The sequence below is a fragment of the Eptatretus burgeri genome, chromosome 10 (assembly GCF_056783735.1).
Source record: "Eptatretus burgeri isolate ZD-2024b chromosome 10, Ebu_testis_v1, whole genome shotgun sequence".
NCBI lineage: Eukaryota > Metazoa > Chordata > Myxini > Myxiniformes > Myxinidae > Eptatretus > Eptatretus burgeri.
The window spans coordinates 59951254-59974407 of record NC_140970.1 but is presented as its reverse complement, the minus strand read 5'-3'; the positions used below and the strand labels follow the sequence as shown (position 1 = coordinate 59974407).

Here is a 23154-nt window from a genome sequence, read left to right as displayed (position 1 = left end):
GAAGACATTGACCTGGGCATCAGTGCTGAGATTCCCGACAAGGACAAGATCCATTGCTGCACAAGATGATCATGGCACACATGATCCACGGTCCATGCGGAAACCTCAACCAGAACAGCCCTTGCATGAAGGACCGCAAGTGCACAAAGGATTTCCCAAAGCCATTCCTGCAGAGCACTGAGCAAGGAAATGACAGCTACCCCAAGTATTGCTATCTCAAGCCAGAAAATGGTGGTCACACTGGTGAGATAAAGATGCGCCAGCAGGGAAAACGGGTGGTACAGGTAGTCACCAACCAGTCGGTTCCTCCTCCACCAATTCAATTGCCACATCAACGTTGAGATCTGCTCCAGCATCAACAGCATTAAGTATATCACAAAGTATGTCACCAAGGAGACCGATCAGGCAGTGTTTGACCTGCAGCGAGCCAATGAGGAGCCCGGAAACAGTCAAGTGGATGAGGTAGCTCAGTTCCAGAATGCACACTATGTCGGCAGCAGTGAGACAGTCTGGAGGATCCTGGAGCACCCAATTTCTTAGCATCTCCCTCCAGTCATTGTCCGAGCCGTCCACCTCAAGAATGGCCATCGAGTCTACTTCAGTGTGGACATTGCCGTCGAGAGGGCACAGCAACCACCGCCAACCACTACGCTGACTGCCTTCTTCGACCTCTGCAGTCATGACTATTTTGCCAAGACGCTCAAATACCACGAGGTGCCCGAGTACTACACGTGGGACAAGTCGCGCAAGAAGTGGGCCCACCGCAAGCAAGGAGAGGTGGTTGAAGATCCACATGCAATCTGGAAGGCTCTGGCAATTGGCCGCATCTACAGCATCAGTCCGAGGCAGGGTGACTGTTACTACGTTCGACTTCTGACTGAAGTCTGTCGCCCCTCCTCCTTCACTGCTCTGAGAACCGTGGATGGCCAGGGATTGTCCTTCTGTGAAGCCTGTCTTACAAGGGGACTCCTGGAAAATGACCAGCACCTCCACCTTGCTATTGAGGAGGCAGGCATCAGCCAGTCTGCACCAAACCTCAGGAGTCTCATGGCAGTCATCCTCACCACCTGTTTCCCTAGCAATTCACACACACTCTGGGATCAGTTCCGTGACCTCCTCTCTGAAGACTACCTGTTCCAGCACCGTCACAATGTTGGCAATCCTGATGCTGACTACAACGAGGAGGTCTATAACCTTGCACTTTGCTTCCCCGAGGACAAGCTGATCATGATGGGCAGCCGTCATCTCAGTTCGACCTACCTACACCCGAGAGGGGCACAGAAGATAGGCTCGAGAGAGAGTACTTCAGGGAAGTGGACGACAACCAAGAGCAGTTGGCTGTCCAGGCTGATGACCTCCAACAGCACCTGACAGATGACCAGCATCAGGTATACAATGCAGTCCTTGAACTGGTGCAGCAAGGTAGCATCATCAATGGCAACAGGAGCAGCAACATCATCTTCCTTGATGCACCGGAGGCACAGGCAAGAGCTTCATTGTCAACATGACACTGAAAAAGATTCGCTCAGGAGCCAAGATTGCTCTTGCTACTGCGTCCAGTGGAATTGCCGCAACACTGCTCCAGGGAGGACAAATGCTGCACAGCACCTTCAAGATCCCACTCGACACGCACCTCAAAGAGCAGCCAACATGCAACATCAAGCGTGGAATAGCATTGGTCAAGGTCATCAAGGATGCTGCTGCCATCATTGTGGATGAGGCCCCGATCACTCATAAGTCAGCCTTCAAAGCTGAAGACCGCACATTGCAGGACATCACAGGAGTCCAGCAACCCATGGGAGGCATCCTCACACTGCTCTGCGGAGACTTCCGGCAGATCCTTCCAGTGGTCAAGAGAGGCACCAGATACAACATTGTCAACGTCAGCCTGAAGACGTCCCACATGTGGCACCTTGTGACTGTCAAGCACCTGACCACCAACATGCGAGCTCACCTGTCTGGTGATGAAGGGGCCATCAACTTCTCCAAGCTGCTCCTGGAAATTGGCAATGGACAGATCCCATTTGCAGCCAAACCAGACACGATCGCAATTCCTCCTGGACTGGGCAAGGTCGTCTCCACACTGGAGGAGCTCGAGGCTGACGTCTACCCTTGCTTGACCACAAATGGAGTCAGGTCTGAGTGGCTGGCTGAGTGTACAATTCTCTCTCCACTGAACACCAATGTCAACCAGCTCAACAACTGGCTCATTGGAGAGTTCCCCGGCAATGAGAGGATTTACAAGTCTGTGGACAGTGCCATCTGCGACAAGGAGGCAGTCACTTACCCTGTTGAGCTGCTCAATTCTCTCGAGCTGTCAGGAATGCCACCACACCTCTTCAAGCTGAAACTCGGTGTGCCCATCATGATCCTGTGAAACATGGAGCCACCCAAGACCATCAATGGCACATGCTGCATCATAACCCGCCTGCATGCCAATGTCATTGAGGCCACCATCTCCTGTGAACCATACAAAGGAGAAGTCGTCCTTCTGCCGAGGATCCCGCTCATTTCATCCGACTCTGAGCTGCCCTTCCAGTTTCGCTGACTCCAGTTTCCCTGCAAGCCATGCTTTGCAGTGACGATCAACAAGGCTCAAGGTCAGACATACAAGGCAATCGGTGTCGACCTCTCGGTCCCCTGCTTCTCCCACTGCCAGCTGTATGTGGCTGCCTCTCGGACCGGCAGCGCAGTGAAGCTCAGCATCCTGGCACTCAACAGTTAAACACGCAATGTGGTCTACGCTGAGGCACTGGAGCACTGATGACGAATGCTGACAATGACAAAGAAATGTGAAATGTGTCCAAATTAAATGTGATATATATATATATATATATATATATATATTGTTGTGGTTGACGAAATTCGCAAACCACCATTCAGGTCCCTTAGGTGAGATATCTCTGTAAGTAAATGTGTAGTTAGGCCCAAACCCGTTGTTTCGAGGGAATAAATGTCATTCATTCGGGCTGCGACCCTTCTAGATAGCCGTTTTTCTTTTACTATCTTTATTTTGGACCAGCCGCCATTACTACCACCACCAACCACGTCTCAACAGCCATCACACAACAACCACCAGCCGCAACGCCGCTTCACAACAACAACAACGCCAACAGCCACGACCTTTACCGTCACATCTCGCTCTCGCAACCATCGCATCACCGCCATTTCCGCGCCGCTTGTGGGCACCGATACTGGACTCGTGCAGGGCGCGCACCGAGCAGCGTGTGCAGAAACATCACAGCCTTTCCGAAGAAAACGGATCAAAAACGACTCACGCCCACTTCTGTTCCGTCCTATCGGCGAGCGTGGGGCGATTTGGCCCCGCCTCCAGGTGCGTTGGAGTAATATCGCTCTCTGCAAATTCATGGATCAAAAAGCATTCACGCCCACTTTTCCTCGGTCCAATGGGGAGCCAGCCAGAGGTGAAGGGTCGAAGGTAAAGGGTCGAAGGCGAAGGAGCGAGGCCCCGGGGGCTATAAAAGGGCCGCGTTCGTCAGTCAAGTGGAGTTCGGAGTTGAGTTGGGAAGAAGAAGCAGTAGTAGGCAGTCGGTGGAGTTGGGAAGAAGAAGCAGTAGTAGTCAGTCAAGTGCAGTCAGCAGTCGGTGGAGTTGGGAAGAAGAAGCAGTAGTAGTCAGTCAAGTGCAGTTCGCAGTCGGTGGAGTTGGGAAGAGCCAGTCAGGAGAGGAGTCGGAGAAGGCGGTTGGACGGAGCTGTGGGGAGCTGGAGAGGTGGCGGCGGCGAAGGCGGTCGAGGGGGTGCTCGTGTCAGAGTCGGGGAGCTGCGGAGGGGAGAGGCCGGCAACGCGACCGAGGTCATGGCGGAGACGCTCGTCGCGGGACCTGAGACAGGGAGATATCCTCCTTCCCCCGAGCATTAACAACCCCCTCCTGTTTCCCCCCGCGCTGAGATAGTGCGAGAAGGGGGCCCCGTTCCCACCCCATACCAGGCAGTCCCAGCGAGGCCCGCGGAGTCGGGGCGCCAGCGCCATTTTGCGGCTCATCACCAGACGGGTAGGCTCGACGTGGTCTCGGCCCCAGGCCCGTCCGCCCCCATCATCCTTGAGGGTGGTCCTTTTCTTTTGCTTTGAGTATATGTGTTGTCGGCGCCGTCTGTGAAGTAAAACTGTATAAGTGTTGCCGTGTGCTCGGTAGTCGGTTAGCTCTGCATTGTCTTTTGCTTTTACATTTGCTTTTTGTGCATTATTGTGTGTTTCTTCTTCTTCTTCTTTTATGTTTGCTTTTGGTGTAATTGTATATGTGTGCTTTCCGTTCATTGCGAAATAAATGTGCTTTATGTTGAACTGTTTTCCCGTTTCGCTTCGTCTTTTCCTTTATTGAATCTCCATCTTACTTCACGTAAAGGGTTGGTCGTGGGCTAAAACGCCCGATAATTAATCGAACCGTCGAGGCCGACGATAACACCGCTCGGTTATCCCGATAGTACGGAACGGGTCGCTTAAAGTGGCCCGTGTCCGAAGTCGACCTGTGGCGAGGTGCGATCGCCCGGTCTACCCTCCGTGTGGGTACTTAGGTAGGTCGAATTTGGCGAGCAACCCTATCCCACGCGGGGGCCGATTGGCACGATCGTGGTGAGGCCGAAAGGTCCACCCGTGACTAGTTCCCGGCGTTAGTCCGAGACGGTCACGACGGGATTGTCCGTCCGGTGGGCGACGTGCCGCGATTCGAGTTTCGTGGCCGTCCGCACGCCGGCGGGCGCGAATCCGCAACAATATATATATATATATATATATATATATATATATATATATATATATATATATATATATATATATATATATATATATGTGTATATATATATATAATGTGTATATATATAATGTGTATATATATATATATATATATATGTCTATATATATATATAATGTGTATATATATAATGTGTATATATATATAATGTGTATATATATATATATATAAATATATATATATATATAATCTGTATATATATATATATATATATATATATATATATAATGTGTATATATATATATATATATATATATATATATATATATATATATATATATATATATATATATATATAAACCAAGTCGAAAACACCAGGGGGTGACTCAGCCTGCCATCCTTCCGAGGTCGGCGAAATGAGCACCAGTTGTACTGGGCCCGGTGTATGCCCCGGTTAGAATAGGTGTACCATATCCCTGTGTGTCGTAAGAGGCGACCAGGGTTGCGTCAGGAAGGGCATCCGGCGTAAAAACCTATGCCAAATCAGTATGCGGACAACAAAACGAATTTCCATACCGGATCGGTCGAGGCCCGGGTTACCAACGACCGCCACCGGTACCGGTGGTCAGCAGGGTACCAGTGGAAATTGTGCTACTGCTGGGCGAAGGAGGAGAAGGAGACGGGGAAGGCGAGTCCGGAGGCAGTGGGAGAGGGGGAAGGGTAGAAGTGTGGAGGTGAGAGTTGGAACTCTGAATGTTGGGACGATGACTGGCAAAGGGCGAGAGTTGGCTGATATGATGGAGAGAAGAAAGGTGGACATACTGTGTGTACAAGAGACCAAGTGGATGGGGAGTAAGGCGAGGAGCATTGGAGGTGGTTTCAAACTGTTCTACCATGGTGTGGATGGGAGGAGAAATGGTGTCGGGATAATCCTGAAGGAAGATCATGTCAAGAGGGTATTGGAGGTGAGGAGGGTGTCTGACCGAGTGATGAGTGTGAAGTTGGAAATTGAAGGGGTGATGATGAATGTCATCAGTGCATATGCCCCACATATGGGGTGTGAGATGGAATATAAAGAAGATTTCTGGAGTGAGTTAGATGAAGTGGTGGAGAGTGTATCCAAGGATGAAAGAGTGGTGATTGGAGCAGATTTCAATGGACATGTTGGGGAAGGGAATAAAGAGGATGAGGAGGTGATGGGGAGGTACGGTCTCAACAAGAGAAATGTGGAAGGGCAAATGGTGGTAGAGTTTGCAAAAAGAATGGAAATGGCAGTGGTAAACACGTATTTCAAGAAGAAGGAGGAACACAGGGTGACATACAAGAGTGGAGGAAAGTGCACACAGGTGGATTACATCTTAAGTAGGAGATGCAACCTGAAAGAGATTAGTGACTGTAAGGTTGTGGCAGGGGAGAGTGTAGCTCGACAGCATCGATTGGTGGTCTGTAGGATGACTTTAGAGGTGAGGTTGAGGAAGAGAGTGAGGGCTGAACCAAGGACCAGATGGTGGAAGCTGAAGGAGGAAGACTGTTGCATGAAATTTAGGGAGGAGGTGAGACAGGCGTTGGATGGTGGTAAAGATGGGTGGGATGATTGGGCAACGACAGCAGAAGTTGTGAGGGAGATAGCTAGGAAGGTACTTGGTGTGACATCTGGACAGAGGAAGGAAGATAAGGAGACTTGGTGGTGGAATGAGGAAGTACAGGAAAGTATAAGGAAGAAGGGGTTGGCGAAAAAGAAGTGGGATAGTCAGAGAGATGAAGAAAGTCGGCAGGAGTACAAGGAGTGGCGTCGAAAGGCAAAAAGAGAGGTGGCAAAGGCCAAGGAAAAGGCATATGACGAGCTGTATGAGAAGTTGGATACAAAAGAAGGGGAAAAGGATTTATACCGATTGGCAAGACAGAGGGACCGAGCTGGGAAGGATGTGCTGCAGGTTAGGGTGATAAAGGACGTAAATGGGAATGTGCTGACGAGCGAGGAGAGTGTGTTGAGAAGGTGGATGGAGTACTTTGAGGAGCTGATGAATGAAGAAAATGAGAGAGAGAGAAGGTTGGAAGAGGTGGAGATAGTGAATCTGGAAGTGGGGTGGATCAGTAAGGATGAAGTGAGGACTGCTATGAAGAAGATGAAAAGTGGAAAGGCGGTTGGCCCAGATGGTATACCAGTGGAGGCATGGAAGTGCTTAGGAGAGATGGCAGTGGGGTTGTTAACCAGATTGTTTAATAAAGTCTTGGAAAGTGAGAGGATGCCGGAGGAGTGGAGATTAAGTGTGCTGGTTCCGATTTTCAAGAATAAGGGTGATGTGCAGAGCTGTGGAAATTACAGAGGGATAAAGTTGTTAAGCCACACCATGAAGTTGTGGGAAAGAGTAGTGGAAGCTCGGTTGAGAGGAGAGGTGATGATCTGTGAGCAGCAATATGGGTTTATGCCAGGAAAGAGCACCACTGATGCGATGTTTGCTTTGAGAATGTTGATGGAGAAGTATAGGGAAGGCCAGAAAGAGTTACATTGTGTGTTTGTGGATTTAGAGAAAGCTTATGATAGGGTGCCAAGAGAGGAGTTGTGGTATTGTATGAGGAAGTCGGGAGTGTTGGAGAAGTATGTGAGGATCGTGCAGGATATGTATGAGGACAGTATGACAGCGGTGAGGTGTGCGGTAGGAATGACGGACCAGTTTAAGGTTAAAGTGGGATTGCACCAAGGATCGACTCTGAGCCCTTTCCTGTTTGCAATGGTGATGGACAGGTTGACGGACGAGATCAGACTGGAGTCTCCATGGACCATGATGTTCGCGGATGACATCATGATCTGTAGGGAGAGTAGGGAGCAGGCTGAATCGAGCCTTGAGAGGTGGAGGTACGCACTGGAGAGAAGGGGAATGTTAGTCAGTAGGAGTAAGACGGAGTACATGTGCGTAAATGAGAGGGAGGGTGGTGGTATGGTGCAGTTGCAAGGAGTTGAGGTGGGGAAGGTGGATTGGTTTAAATACTTGGGAGCAACTGTCCAAAGTAACGGAGAGTGTGGGAGAGAAGTGAAAAAGAGAGTGCAGGCAGGATGGAGTGGGTGGAGAAGAGTTGCAGGAGTGATTTGTGACAGAAGGGTAGCTGCAAGAGTGAAGGGGAAAGTATACAAGACGGTAGTGAGACCAGCTATGTTGTATGGTTTGGAGGCGGTGGCGCTAACAAAAAGACAGGAAGCAGAGCTGGAGGTGGCAGAGTTAAAGATGCTGCGATTCTCGTTGGGAGTGACGAGGATGGATAGGATAAGAAATGAGTGTATTAGAGGGACAGCGCAGGTAGGACGGTTTGGAAACAAAGTGAGAGAGGCGAGATTGAGATGGTTTGGACATGTGCACAGGAGGGAAACGGAGTATATCGGGAGAAGGATGTTGAAGATGGAGCCGCCAGGCAGGAGGAGAAGAGGAAGGCCAAAGAAGAGGTTCATGGATGCGGTGAGGGCGGACATGCGGGTGGTTGGAGTGTCAATGGAAGATGTGGAGGATAGAGAGAAATGGAGACAGTTGGTCCGCTGTGGCGACCCCTAAAGGGAGCAAGCCGAAAGAGGAAGAAGAAGAAGAAGATATATATATATATATATATATATATATATATATATATATATATATATATATATATATATATATGTACAGTAGACTAGGTGTAAGTCGTCACCATCGGGACCGAGAAAAAAGTGACGACTTAGACATGTGATGACTTGCGCGTATGTGAACATTCATGATGACTGTGGGGTGAAGGATGAAGTTGCGCGTGGCCTGGACACGTACGTGTGAGAGGGCGCAACAATCTCTAAGCCGGCTATTGTACCAAAAGGGAAACACAATCCTCGGGGCATAGGTGGGGGTTCATTGGTGAGTTGGAAAGTAATCAAGCAAAGATGGAATTCATGAATCACTTTATCAAAAGTAAACATAATGAACAACTGTAAGACAACTCATATACCATCGGTGATGGTATATGACCATCGACAAATGTGGAAGGAATGGCTGTTAGAATTCATTCATTGGAATGAATGTAGAATGAGTTTTCATATGGAATGAAAAACTCATATACCATCGAGAAATTACATGACACACAGTCATCGTGATGACTACCACTCAATTCCTATGTGTAAGTGAGTGTGGTGATGTACAAAACAAGCCAATATAAAACCATGATCGGACTTCAACACGAAGCTCGATCGATCCTTTACTCCTTCGCCAGAGACTGCATTGCGCATCCTGTCTGCCTCTTCAGATGCATGTGGGACGACATGCTGACTGAGCTGAACGCAGCGCAGTTATAAATAGCCCGTGCATCACGATTCCATGAAATCGGGCTTCTCACGAGGCAGCAGTTTTGTGTGACGACCAAGGCGTGGTAATTTACTTGAGTTTGCATTACGCGGGAACGGATAACATCTGATGACTTAGACGAAGTGACGACTTAGAGATGACGACTTACAGACTTTATTCAAAGTCTGTAAGTCGATTTAACATTAGATAAATTCGACATTTCTTGACGCTGCCGACTTAGGCGAAGTGACGAGTTACACGCTGCCGACTTACACCTAGTCTACTGTATATATAAATATATGTGTTCCAAAAAAATGAAAGTTTGATTTTTGCTGCTCCCTGATTTTGCCTTTGTTCCAATACCCCATAAGAACTTATAGGTCAAAAATGAACAAAATTCCATGATATTCAGGGGTTCCTCAAGTTGGCACAATTATGTCCATTATGGAGAGGGCATTTTGCACTGCAATGTCAAAAAGCTCATCTCGGTCTCCTTGGAAAAACTATTCTTTCATCCTATATGACTGCTGTGGTTTTTGAAAATATCAAACAACCATATTAATTGTGAAGTGTACTGCGTTGTACATATTCAACGGCAAGTTGTCAGTTACACTTTGGCAAATTTCAACAATATTGTGCCAACTTGAGGAACCCCTAAACATCCTCCAATCTGCTTCATATTTGGTGTGTATGTTTCTACTGTCAAATGGAACAAAGGCACACCCAGGGAGCATGAATATTCATACTTTTATTTTTTTACCCCCTATCATGAAGCACTCTCATATATATATATATATATATATATATATATATATATATATATATATATATATATATATGTATGTGTATATATATATATATATATATATATATATATATATATATATATATATATATATATATATATATATATATATATATATATATATATATATATATATATATATATATATATATATATATATATATATATATATATATATATATATATATATATATATATATATATATATATATATATATATATATATATATATATATATATTAAGCACCACAGTTTACCCCTTTCCTATTCCTATTTTTTTCCCCGGGCAACGCCGAGTACTCCAGCTAGTCTATGTATAAAAGGAGCCGAGTTTCTCTGTCTGTAACGCTTTGTTCTGAAGAGTTTCTGCGGTCGTAGAATAATACAAATGGTTCCGTTGTATAGGTAATAATCGGTTTATTTGTTTGGGAAGCGAATGATCAATTTAGTTAGGAAATTTTTCATCACAAACTAGGCTCTTTTAAAAGCCCATTTTTCCGGGATTGAGGAAGAAAAAGCGGGACCCTCGAGCTTTAATGTCGTGCTTCAAATGGTAAATGTATTAGAGTACTACTTCAGGAACCTTTTATAAGGACATGGGAGCACGTGAAAGGAAATACAGTGTAGTAATTAATACTTCTTGAAGCAATAGAAAAAATTTATACAAGTTTACTGTAGAAGTATGCAACGCATCACAGCCACATCCACAACAACAATTACGTGTTATAAAGTATCCTTTTTTGGTGTGTTTTACTTCATTTTATATCCTCATTCACATTTGCAGATACACATGCAATATGTTTGTGAAGTACAACGTGCTGTCTTTTGATTAAATCCATCAGCAAAGCAATGGGAGGCACCCCTTCTAATAAATATGCAGATTGCCCTGGTGGTCTGTCACCAACAATGTTACTGTGCAGGCTGGTGTGGTACAGGGCTTAAGGTGAGAGGGGCGATGTTGGGGAGATGGCGTCTACAATTTCTCAAGCAATGCACCAAAGGAGCGCTGAAGATGCCAGGCTATGAAGAAGAGAGAGAAAATGTGTCCATGTGCATGTGGCTCCGAAGCATGCGCGGATGTGGTTCTTATGCTCTAAGGACCACCCTCAATCATGTGGCTGGTACCGTCATCAGCTGTCCTGCCACGCATGCGTGGTGCCTTTGAGCGAGCGTCCCTCCCCTTTCCAGGCTCTCTGCATCTCATGACACCGCCACGTGCGCTGTTCTCCGTGAAGCAGCCAGCAGGAAGATTCCCCAAGCTGTGCCTGTATCACTTTCACGTGCTCATTTACACTTACCTCAAGTCCTTCGCCTGCCCCTCGTCTAGACAGGAGGTTTTACAGAACAATGTCCTTACCATATGCTACTCTTTGATCAACGGTCACTGCCACTTCTGTGCACATTTTGAAATACAACTTGCCTCTGACAGGTCCTTGTTACAAATGTAAAGCTGGCCAACCTGATGCACACAGTCCATGCTAACATCACTTTCTGGCTATGGAATCCCCCGCCCCCTCCTCCCCCCTCCACTTAACAATACACTACTGTGCAAAAGCCTTAGACACATACAAGAGTTACGATATATCGGTGTTATGTGCATGAACAATTTACTCAAAGCCTCCACTAGTATTTTCTTCTATTGTAACATGGTTGCCTTATTAATATGGCTTAGTTTGGGTGAGAAGAAACCAAGCTTTTAATTTTGCAATCTTTAATTCACATTGTTCAGACTCTTCAAAAACTTATGATCAAAACAAATCAAAGTAAAGTATGCATGAGCAGCTAATATGAAGTGTTGTAGTTGCTAACTCATCACATTTACCAATCAAATCTCAGCCGCTCAGGTGTCCCCAAGGCTCAGTGCCTTCAATAATCGCACTCCTAACTTTTGGGCCACACTCCAAGCCCACAAACCACATTTCCAACCAGTTTTATAAATTCGCGATCAATTTGCCATGCCCATTGAGCAGCAGCTTAGCTTTACAGCTTCCATTTACCAAATTTTCTAACCCTGCTATCTCCTATATTAATTCTTCTATATATTTGCTCTCGATACGATAATTCTTCACACTGTTCACTGCCTGCACCATGCACACCTCAAATTAGCTCCTCATTCACATTTTCCACACACACGTCAGCACATTTTCACTCGGTCTCCACTCATTCTAAATCTGATGGAGCAAGAAAGATGAGGATGAAAATGGTACTCCCTAATGCTATGTAGTTCCCCGTATTGTAACCCTTTAAATCCATGTAAATTTCCTCCATTCTAACGTATGTCGTGCTTTTCTCAAATTTACGAAAATGCAATTAGTCACACACAATTTGGGCACCAAATTTAAATTGGTACTATGTCCCCTTTGCTCTGTAAAATTGCTACCTATTTACTGTCACCTGCTCTCGGCTCCTCACTGTTCCTGGTTCCTTTTCTCGTCGATGGGCCCTGGGCCCATAGTGATGCCCATACTGGCACGCACCTTTCCTTCAAGGCTCATGAAACCAATGTGGTTGCACACACCGACCCCGGCCTTTCCTCACATGCTCGTGGACCCGACGTAACCACCTGCAGCGGCCAACTCCTTTCCTCCTTGGCCTCTGCCAAGCCTGGTGCGGGTGCTGGCATCGTCCACCACCTTTTATTCTCCGTTCTCAGAGCCAAGGTCAGGTGAGCAACCTCCATCGCTGAGGGTTTTTGCCTTGCCTTTCCTCTCACCCATCAGTTTTCACCATTCTGACTGGCGGCTTTTTTCGTTCTACGTACCACTTAACCAAAAACACAGTGCTGCAGCACTCTCGCTGCACACACTCAACTCACATGGGCACTCATGTACACACACCTCACTGGGAGTAGCCTCTACCTAGTTGTTCGCTACCTGGCCAGTCTACTCTTCTGCACGCCATCGGTGTATTTGGCTACGTACCTGGCAGAGACTGCCTACTCCTCCAGATGGTCGCACTTCTCCACCAGGTTGCCACACCCAGTACTGTCATCCACCTCTTCCAATTGGGGCTGCAAGAGCTCCACCTCATTGGCCTATGCATTCCCCAGGCCCACACTCATCCCCTCTTCCAACTCTAGCTCTCTGGGGGGGGGGGGGGTCGGGGGTCACTAAATTCTCCCTACACCCCGTTGGTCCTGTCAATAATCCTTCCTTACACCCATAGTCTTCTCACACTGCATTCCCTGGCATGCTCCACTATGTGGCACCATGTGGTCTCTTTTGCTGCCATCCCCTTGGACTTAAAGGCTCTATAATTGCTGATACACTGGCCCATATGGGCTCTGAATCTGCTTCCTTCGGATCTCCACCGACACTGCCCGTTGGGACTGTTCCGCTATTTCTCACCACACGGTCCACTAACCTATCTCCCACCATAGTGTCCTCTACTCAATTCTTCACAGGGGTGTCTGACCTCGTATTTAACACAGAGTACTCGCCAGCCTTTCACCCCTTCCCCGAACCCTCTCCCCCCCTCCCCTCTGTGCCCCATCTATCTTTGCCATCCCACACATGCCAGCTTTGCTACTCGCCTTAAAGTGAGCTGTAATTTCCCAGCATCTGGCTCTCGTGTTCGCTATCATTTGTCTCATGCTTTAATTATTTTATCTCCCATCTGCCAGCATTAGTTGGTGGATGTTAAAGTTCCCACGGTGTCCTTCGTGAAGAGTAGGCAAGCTATCGCCGGCACCCTGGCCAATTTCCAAATTCCTACCCTACGGCACAGCCACGCCCTTAGCCAATGATGTTACCTCGCAGCCTTGTGCTGCATAAGAAATATGATGAAGAATATTTTATCTGTTATTCCTATGTTTTTCTTTCTGTTCTTTCATACTCTTAATTTGTTTCTTCTGCCATTTGTTCTTTAATTTTTCCCATCATCTGCATCAACGGATGAGTTTAATCAAAAGACAGCATGTTGTACTTAATCATTTATATCTCCTGTGGTTACCCCAAAAGCACAACTCTCCTGTTCGAGCTTAGGGATGCTGGCCTGCTGCTGCTGCTGCTGCTGCTGCTTGCAGCTGGGCTACTTTGAGTGACTGGATTGCTGGGAGGGGTTGGGCTAATGGGGGGTGAGGGGTCTCTACCTCACCATCTTGTGGGCCTTCCTCTTTGACCTCAATCAAGTAGGGGTGTTGCTGGGCACTGGCCCATGGGGCAAGTGCCCCGAATGTTTTTTTGCTGTGTCCCGAATCCATTTTAACCCTTTGGCTCCTATAAGCCACTTTATAATGATTAGCCTATTTTTCTACATGTGCCACTGTGCTCAATGTTTTATTTGGGTGGAGGGATCTGAGGTTTGAGGCGGGCTGGGCCCAAAATATTTTTGGAAGTAAGCAAAGCCTCTGCCATCAAGGTCATTGCCTTATCCAAAAAGCAATAATGCCTTACCCTCCTTTGAGCAGTGTTCGTCCATCAAAGGGGTATCCAGATTAGAATATATTCCCCTGACTGATGTGAATTTTTTTTCCTTTGGGATCCACATCAAGCTCCTGCATACGTTTGTAACGGACTCTTTCTCCCGAAAGGGTGATGTGGGACCACTGGAGAAAAATGATCTTGGGCGCCGAGCGGAGGGAGGCGAATGCACATTGCACAGATAATCCAGCACAATGTGGTGGTTTTCCAAATCTCACCGTGTGGCCATCTCTGTGTACACGATTGGTGTTACGATGGGGGAACTAAATCAGCAGGAGGAAGGAATCATGACTCAAAATACACATCAACTCATTTAAGAGCAAACTTGTTCATAAATAAATACTAAGATAGGGACACAGGAAGTGAAATGTCAAAAAGCAGAAACAACTGGATGGTGCACTTAAACAGACACAGTATCTTGGTTATCATTCACCCGGATTTTATCACACGAAGTCTCAGTCAGGAACACAGGACAAAATAGACGTGTGTGCGTGCGTGCGTGCGTGCGTGCGTGCATGCATGCGTGCGTGTGTGTGTGCGCGTGCGATTTTCCTGTGATGCGGGCATTTCTCCTGATTGGGTGTCATCCCTTGCTGCCTGTCACTGGACTGATGGCTGTACGTTCATTCTCTCATGGGGAGGGGGGGGGGAGATCTTGCCGATGACTGTGTCCTGGGCCATGCGAGTCCCAGGTTGTGAATCTGATAGAAAAGAGCTTCATTGGTACCCGCTGTGTCTTAACACTGTGAAGAGACGAGAGTTGTGTGTCCTGGCTGTATCTCTTTCTGGTTGCATGATTGCCCGGCCTTATATAGCCAGCCCTCTCACCCCCACCACCTATGGGTCTTGTGCATGCACTGTGTCCCGGCTGTGCGAGATAGGACATGTTGAACAGCCATTGTTCCCGATAGAACCATTGAGGCTCCACAGTAACACACATGGAATAGGCAGTCATTAGTGAGTGTGATTTTTGTGTGAAAGTATAATGGTGGTGGTTTAAGGATGAAACATGAATGGGGGGTGGGAGAAAGAGACGGGCACAAGGAAAAAGGGTGACAGGGAATCTGACTATAGGTAGTATGCAAATGACATCACATCCGCTGTGAGAACTGCCACCATTATGGGAGACAAAGTGAGGTGTTCACAACGGGAAGTATATACGAGCTGGGGTGTGTATCGACCATTTCATCGGTGGTATTTTTTCTGAGCTAAACTCAGAATTAATGTATTTTGTCTTGATTGGCACATGTCTGCCAGCGGCTTGGCTGTCACATTTGTTTGACTCCCCTAATGACGGACAGGCTTCTTATCCCGGAGTGATTTGATGGCATTGCACACCAAGTATACACGATTCTAGTTGATGCTAATTGGGGTTTACAAATGCTTCGGACATTTATTAGAGTATAACTATCGCTTACTTAACTGCTCATTAACCCCAAGTCATTTTCTTTCATAAATATATTTATGTCTCCACTAATGAAGTCGCCGGTGACATTATGTTTTCAAGTTGTCCATCCTACGTATCGTCAGGTCAAGCCAGATATGATCTGTGACTTTCTCCAGATACTGTACCATGTAAACCAGTACTAACCTGATTCATGGTTGAGTTGAATGTGACTGAACCGTCTCCCCCACAAGGTTTTCTGATGAAGGTGTATGGATATGGACACCCAGCAGGATTAAAAACAAAACCTGTCAAAGGGTGGAGGAGATCCTTGTGAGCCAATGGCCATCCATTTCTGGTGCCCAACTGTGTCTGCGGATGTCCTCCTGCAGTTGGGTTACTTTTTTTAAGAGGTTGGTGGCAGGATTTGCACTCCGGCCACCTTCAAACACTTCATTCCCCAAAACCCACAAATGCAAAGAAAACTGAAAACCCACTCTGTGCGAGTACCTCCTGTGCTGCTGCTCTTCGCAGGGCAGCTCACCGGATGACGGGATGGGGGCAAAGCCTTCAGGTTCCCCATTCCTTTATGATAGGAAGAAAAGCACGGGGTAAACTTCTTGGGTCAGATTGCAGTGGTGTGTGGCGGAGTGGTGCTGAGGTGTCGTCCACCAGACGGCGGTCTACTTGGGTTAACCTGAGGCGGTCCCTTCGGGTGGGTGCCTGGAATGTCCTATCCCGAAGAGAGGATGATCACCTGTCTCAGTTATCATCTGAGATCAAGCATTTGGACATCGGTATTGCAGCACTCTCTGAGGTTCGGCGACCGGATCGTGGTGAGATCATGGCGGGTGGTTACACCGAATATTGGTCTGGGCACTGTGACGGTTACCATACCCAAAGAGTTGCTGTAGCTTTGTCCAATAAGCTGACTCCAATGATAATAATTGAGGTAACACCAGTCAACGAGCGTATTATGAGACGAAGGATTGGTCACTCATTTCTCGAGTCGATGTATGTGCTCCGTGAGTGATCTCACCGTGAAGGACGCTTTCAATGCCACGCTCAAGTCTGTGGTTGATCATTGCCGCAGGTGAGATACTCTTCTAATCTTGGGAGATTTTTTTCTTGGGGAACTGATAGGGATGGTTATGAGATGTGTGTTGGTTCCCATGGGTCTGGAACTGTGAAGCAGAATAGCACTAAGTTTCTTGACTTTGCAAGAAGTCATGGACTTAGGGTGGCTGGTTCATGATTTCAGCGTCCATAGGCTCATCCCTGGACTTGGTGTTCCAATGCTGGTGGTGTGGCAAAGGAGATTGACCATGTGCTCGTTGATTGTCGCTGGAGGATGATCCAGAACTGCAGGGTCTACCGGAGTGCTCAATTCCTCAATACCAACGACATGCTTGTTGAAGCAACTCTGAAGTTTCAGCTTAAATCGGAAAGAGTGGTACCATCCTAGCCAAGGCTGGATGTTGGCAAGCTCAAGGATGAGAGGCTAGCTGAAGAGTTTGCGAACAGGCTGAGTTGGGATTCTGGGGGTCTGGGTGCTTTGGAGAATCATGAAGAGTTGTGGAGTGCCTTCAAGACCACCATCCTTGATGTTGCCGGTGGATGTCGTGGAACTCACCGAAGGGCGAAGAAGAATTTTGTGTCTCAAGGGACACTTGACACCATTGACAAGTCACAGAGCCAGGCTTAATGGCAGAGCTGAGCTATTCAAGGAGTTGAGGCATAAAACTGTATGTGCACTGTGGGTGGACAAGGAGGCCTATGTGCAAGGAATCTGTAAGGGTGGTAGAGCATCATCTGTGGTCGTGATTCTCGTCCTGCTTTAGGGGAATTCGCGCATTGTGTTCCTCCAAGCTCTTCCCTCAGTGGACTGCAGTTGGAGTGGAGGATGGTGGGCTCTTGACAGAGGAATCCGAAGTGAAGGCCCGCTGGGCTGGTTAGTTTGAGCAGCTGTACCAGGCTGATCAACCAGCTGTTGAGTTAAATGTCTCGGATGTTGCTATCCCGATTTCTAACCCTCCAATCAACTGTGATCCACCTTCGTTTGTGGAAACACAGGCTGCAGTGAACTGGTTGAAATGGGGTAAAGCTCCAGGGATCCGTGGCATCCATGCTGAACTTCTCACGGCTGGTGGAAATGTTGTACTCATGTCATTGCATGCAGTTTTGTGCTCTGCCTGGAACACAGGCATCATCCCAACTGACTGGAAGAGGAGCCTTGTTGTCCCTCTCTGGAAAGGGAAGGGTGATCTCCAGGACTTCAACAACTACCGAGGGATGATGCTGCTCTCATTGTCAGGCAAGGTCTTTGCTCAGATACTTCTTGATAAGGTTCACCACCATCTGCTTGAGCACCAGCATCCGGAGCAGTCAGGCTTTACACCAAAGAGGTCAACGATTGACTGTATCCTTGCTCTTCGGGTCCTCACCGAAAGCAGACGAGAGTTTCAGCAAGGGCTGCATGCAGCCTATGTCGAGCTCTGCAAAGCATTTGATTCAGTGAATCGGGATGCCTCTGGAGGATTGTTGGTCTTCGTGGGATGCCACCAAAAGTGATCACTCTTATGTCTGAACTCTACTCTGGTACTGAGAGTGCTGTGAGATGTGGTGGTGCCATCTCTGACATACTTACAGTTGTTACTGGAGTTCGTTAGGGGTGTGTACTGGCCCCCACACTTTTCAGGGCTTGTATGGACTTGATTCTGGGGAGGATGTCGGAGAGATCAAGCTGCGGTGCATCATTTGGGAATGTCAAGATCTCTGACCTTGTTTTCGCAGATGATGCCGTCATCTTTGCAGAGACTCTGGATATCCTTTTGTAGGTCCTCGAGGTACTGAATGACGAGTCGAAGCAACTGGGATTACGGGTTTCCTGTGTCAAAACTAAGATCCAGGCTTTTAATGACATCTTCGATGCTGCAATGTTGTCTGTACCTGTTTTTGGTGAGGTTGTTGAGGTTCACCGAGAGATTCACTTACCTTGACAGCGATGTTCAAGTCTATGCTGGCTGTGAGCCAGAGGTTAATAGACGTCTGGGTCGGGCCTGGGGAGTCATGGATTCACTGGATCATGGGGTGTGGCGCTGTCGGTGCCGACAAAAGTACGAGTCTTCAGGTCCTTGGTGCTTCCCCTCTTGCTCTTTGGATGTAGGACTTGGACTCTGACCAGTGAACTGAGACAGAAACTTAATTACTTTGGTTGCAGGTCTCTTTGGATAATCCTTGGCTATCGCTGGTCAGTCTTTGTGCCCAACAAGCGGTTGATGAGAGAGACTCCAATGAGATTTGTTACCTGCATAATCTGTGTGCATCAGTTGCCCCTGTATTGACATGTGGCTCATTTTCCTGATGCTGATCCTGCTCACCAGATTCTCTCAGCGAGGGAGCCTCGTGGGTGGAGGAGGCCAAATAGCCAACCACGTGCCTCGTGGTTGCAGCAGGTTGATCAGCATCTCAAGGAGATGGGGATGGGCCATGCATCTGCCTGCGAGATGGCCAGCAGAAAGTGGAAGTAGCGATGTGCTGCTCTGGTGCATGCTCCCATACCTGACCTGACCTCTCTTGAGTACGCACATCCGTCCATGCTAATTTTATTTTCTCTGTTTTCTCTGCAACCGCTTATCCGATTGACAAAGTTTTTTTTTTTTTTTTTTTTTTTTTTTTTTTTTTTTACCAGAGATTTGATTACTCATGTAGAATGTTTTAATGATAATTATGACATCAGAGATGATGTGGTATGGCAGCCATGTTGGAAAAGAGGAAAAACGTTGGACCTCTATCTCTGAAACTGCTGCTTGGCAAAAATTGAAATTTTGTGCGTCAAGTACTCCCCATGGGAAACTCGTGATTTTTTTTGATGATGTTATAGCTGGTTTCGTTGTGACGTCATAATTGCATACGCTGAATGCTTTAACTGATCAGTATGAAAAATTTTGAGGGTCGTCGAGAGCTACATTTTATGGGGGGAAAAATTGATAACTTCATTGGTCATGCATGTGGTTCAACAGCCACATTGTTTTTAACGTAAAAACCTTCAAAAATCTTCTTCAAAATGTCCGAACAGATTGAGGTCAAACTTCTTGGGTATGATCGCCTATCGATGAGAAACAATAATTTCTCCACCTATGATGTCATATGTCATATGGTTTGGCAACTGTGTTTTTTTTGTAGAATAAACCTTAAAAAAACCCTCTTCTCCAGAATGGCTTGACAGACTGAGGGGAAACTTCACCCACATGTCCCCCAAGCCTTGGGGATGCCAGGGTGTTCACTAATTCATCGGTCACATGGTCTGGCAGCCATATTGAATTGAAAGAACATCTTAAAAAAATATTATTTCTCTTGAAGCGCTTCATCAATCAACATGAAACGTCAGTTATGATCTTGTGATCATGTGGAATAAATGTTTTAAATTTCAACCTGATCAGATGCATGGTCTGCAGCCAGAATTATTTCATATTTTGAATCTGGGTTCAGGGATTTCAATCAAACTTGGTACAAGTGTGTATTATGATGTAATAATGTTGGCGGAGGCATATCTGGTGATGTTGCAACGTGGAAGAGTGCCCTTGTATTATTTTGTTTTTTGGTATATACCGTATATATTAATATATTGAAAACTCTTTCGAACCAACTGACTCACTCACTGACTCACTGATATTAAAGATTGTTGCCTTCCGGGTGACCGAGAGAGCTGAAGTTTTGCGTGCCAATGGACATCGAAGCCAGTACACCGGAAAACATCATGGAATTGTCAGGCAATATCCACAAATGAAAATATAAACAAATGAAAAAAACAGATGAAAAAATTCAAGTGACTCTCCCGAGACAATACTGGAAGCACAGTAATTTTGTGTGCAGATGGACATCGAAGCCGATACACCAGGAAAAATCACAGAACCGTCAGAAAGCATCTGTAAATGAAAATATAAATAAATGAAAAATCAAATGCAGGTGAGTGACCCGAGACAATGGGGAAACGTGTTTCGTCTGCTTAAACAATGTGAAAGCACGCCTCGCTAGTGTATGTATATATGTGTATATGTGTATGTATATATGTGTATGTATATATGTGTATATGTGTATGTATATATAAATATATATATATATATATATATATATATATATATATATATATCCATCCATATAGTCCAGGAGCCCAGAAGGTTTATTCAAGTGAAAAGCGCCGGAACGTTTGACCTCATGGGCTGATGGGGTCATCCACCGACATCCCAAAAATGCATTGCTGCCGGATCTGACCTGTGGCTTTCCCCCCGAAATCACTCAATTAGTGATGCCATTACCGAAAAACCTAATTTCCTCTATCTAGCAAACTATGCATGATAATATCACGAATAAGGTGTCCATACCTATGTTTTCATGGTCAATCATTACCCTGATGCTATGCATATTACTAGAAAATGTATAGTTTACCATGTAAATGCATGGTTCATCCACTAAATTAGCGACACCATTACCGAAACCTCACTATCTGAAAAACTGTGCATGATACTATCACAAATAAGGTGTCTATAGCAATATTTTTATGGTCAATCATTACCCTGACACCTATGTTTTTACTGGGAAATGTGTAGTTTACTCTGTAAATGTGTAGCCCACCCGCTCATTCAGCGATGCCATTACCAAACAATGATATATGGAAAACTTGCAAATGTGCAGTTCACATAATTAACTTGATCTCCTCTTGGCATTACAGTCTTCTCTAACACTTTCATCACTCTCATCACTGTCCTCACTCCAAGCATTATCTGACTCTTCCTCATCTCCTGAATTATCTTCCACGCCATCCCCATCATCCTCATGTGGGCCTCTGAGGGACTCTGGAACTGAACTTCCTGGATACCAGTCTGGTTCAAAGCAGTTTTGAGACAACTTCCATCCATAGTCTGTTGGACTCGCCCCACCAGTTAGATCTGTCTAATCATCTCTCTTCCAGATTCTTGCCACATAGTGCGCCCTTTTCATATGATTACCAAGTGTCTTGGCGCACGGGGGAAGAGAGGCACAGTTTATCTTCTTTATTCTGGCAAGGGGCTCCTTTTCGTCACCACCACCCATTCGCATGAACGCCTTGTATCTGGCTTCATTAATGTCAGAGGTTTTGAAGCCATACAGCACGCAGACAAAGGATGTAACAGCTTGGACGTCTACCTCCTCAGCTGTTAGAGATCGCAATGCCATCACATGAGCTGCATCTGACTCCATCCGCTCGAAGGGCTTCACTTTGCCCTTTCTGTAGAAGCACGATGTGAAATCACAACCAGTCGAGGCATGAAGGCCGATTAGTGCTTCAGTGATACCAGTCTTTCTTCTGGCCGTGGTTCAGATGGAAGTTGATTTTGGTAACATCTCCCTACTGTTGAATGCAGAGTATTCTTGCCATCTGGTGTCTCCGTGTTTACATCGTAGTTATCCCAGGCTAATGCTGAAAAAGAAGAATAAACATCATCATCATCATCATCATCTACCATTTTTATTCTATCTACCATTAATATTCTAACTAATAATTCGTAATTATTAATATTGAATAAAAACAGTCCTTGCCATTTTGTATCACCGTGTTAACATCGTAGTTATCCCAGGCTCATGCTGAAAAATACAGAAAGGTAATAACACAACATTTTCACCACAAACGTGTATTTGTATTATCATTGCTATTATTATTACTATTATTATTATAATTATTAATATTATTATTACCTGTTCCCAATCAATCGCACAGATGGAGACCGGCAGGAGTTTCCTGTTCCAAATCAGAGCAGGTGTAGGCCATTTCAGTCTCGAGCCGCTTCACTTCATCGTAGCTGATACAATGACCAAAGCGGTTCAGGGTGGTCAACACTGTTTTCGATCCTGTCAGTGTTCCCAACCCGAGCCCAAGGGCTTGATGCTTCCAAGGCCTAACTCTTCCTCTGGTACAGTTGAACACAGCATCCAATGCACCAGCTAATGCTTTTCTCTTGATCACATCCCTATTGGAGTTATTTACACCAATTTCTTATTGCAACCCACCGATGAGAGTGCGGAAGAACAGGAGAGTCCGATTGGGGATACTTGGGGAATTTTCCTTCAGGGTGTGAACTGAAGTGGGTGATGGGGTCTTTGATTGGGGGATTGCAAGAATTTCTGTCCGCAATGTCATGGCAGCACACCTGATTTCTTCAATCTTTTCATTGGAATCAGTCAGCATAGCAAATGCCTCAGCAGACGTTCGTGATGAGTGTAATACAAGGTTTCCAGATTTGTTTGCTCGTTTGTCAACGAGGATTTCCAGGAATTGTTCCTTTATCTTCAACATCAGACTTTGTGTAGTGTACCTATCAATATCATCCTGTGTTCCTCCAAGAGCAAGAAACTCTTCTTTGTACAAATTGAAAATTACTGACGCCAACATGGGAGTTTTGTTTTTGATGACTTCATTTTCGAGGAACATCGACAAGTTTTTGAAGGCTTCAACTTGCATCTTCCAATTCGACATTCGCTCTTCATCCGTCACATCCAGTCTTGC

General features: G+C 46.1%; 1 protein-coding gene and 1 pseudogene across 4 annotated transcripts in view; one reads left to right on the top strand and one right to left on the bottom strand.

Moving 5' to 3' along the window:
* FBXW7 (F-box and WD repeat domain containing 7) overlaps nucleotides 1-23154 on the top strand; it is a 597271-nt gene that overhangs the window by 314529 nt on the left and 259588 nt on the right. The gene's annotated exons all lie outside the window — the stretch shown is intronic.
* LOC147018673 (uncharacterized) lies at nucleotides 2513-23109 on the bottom strand (annotated as a pseudogene).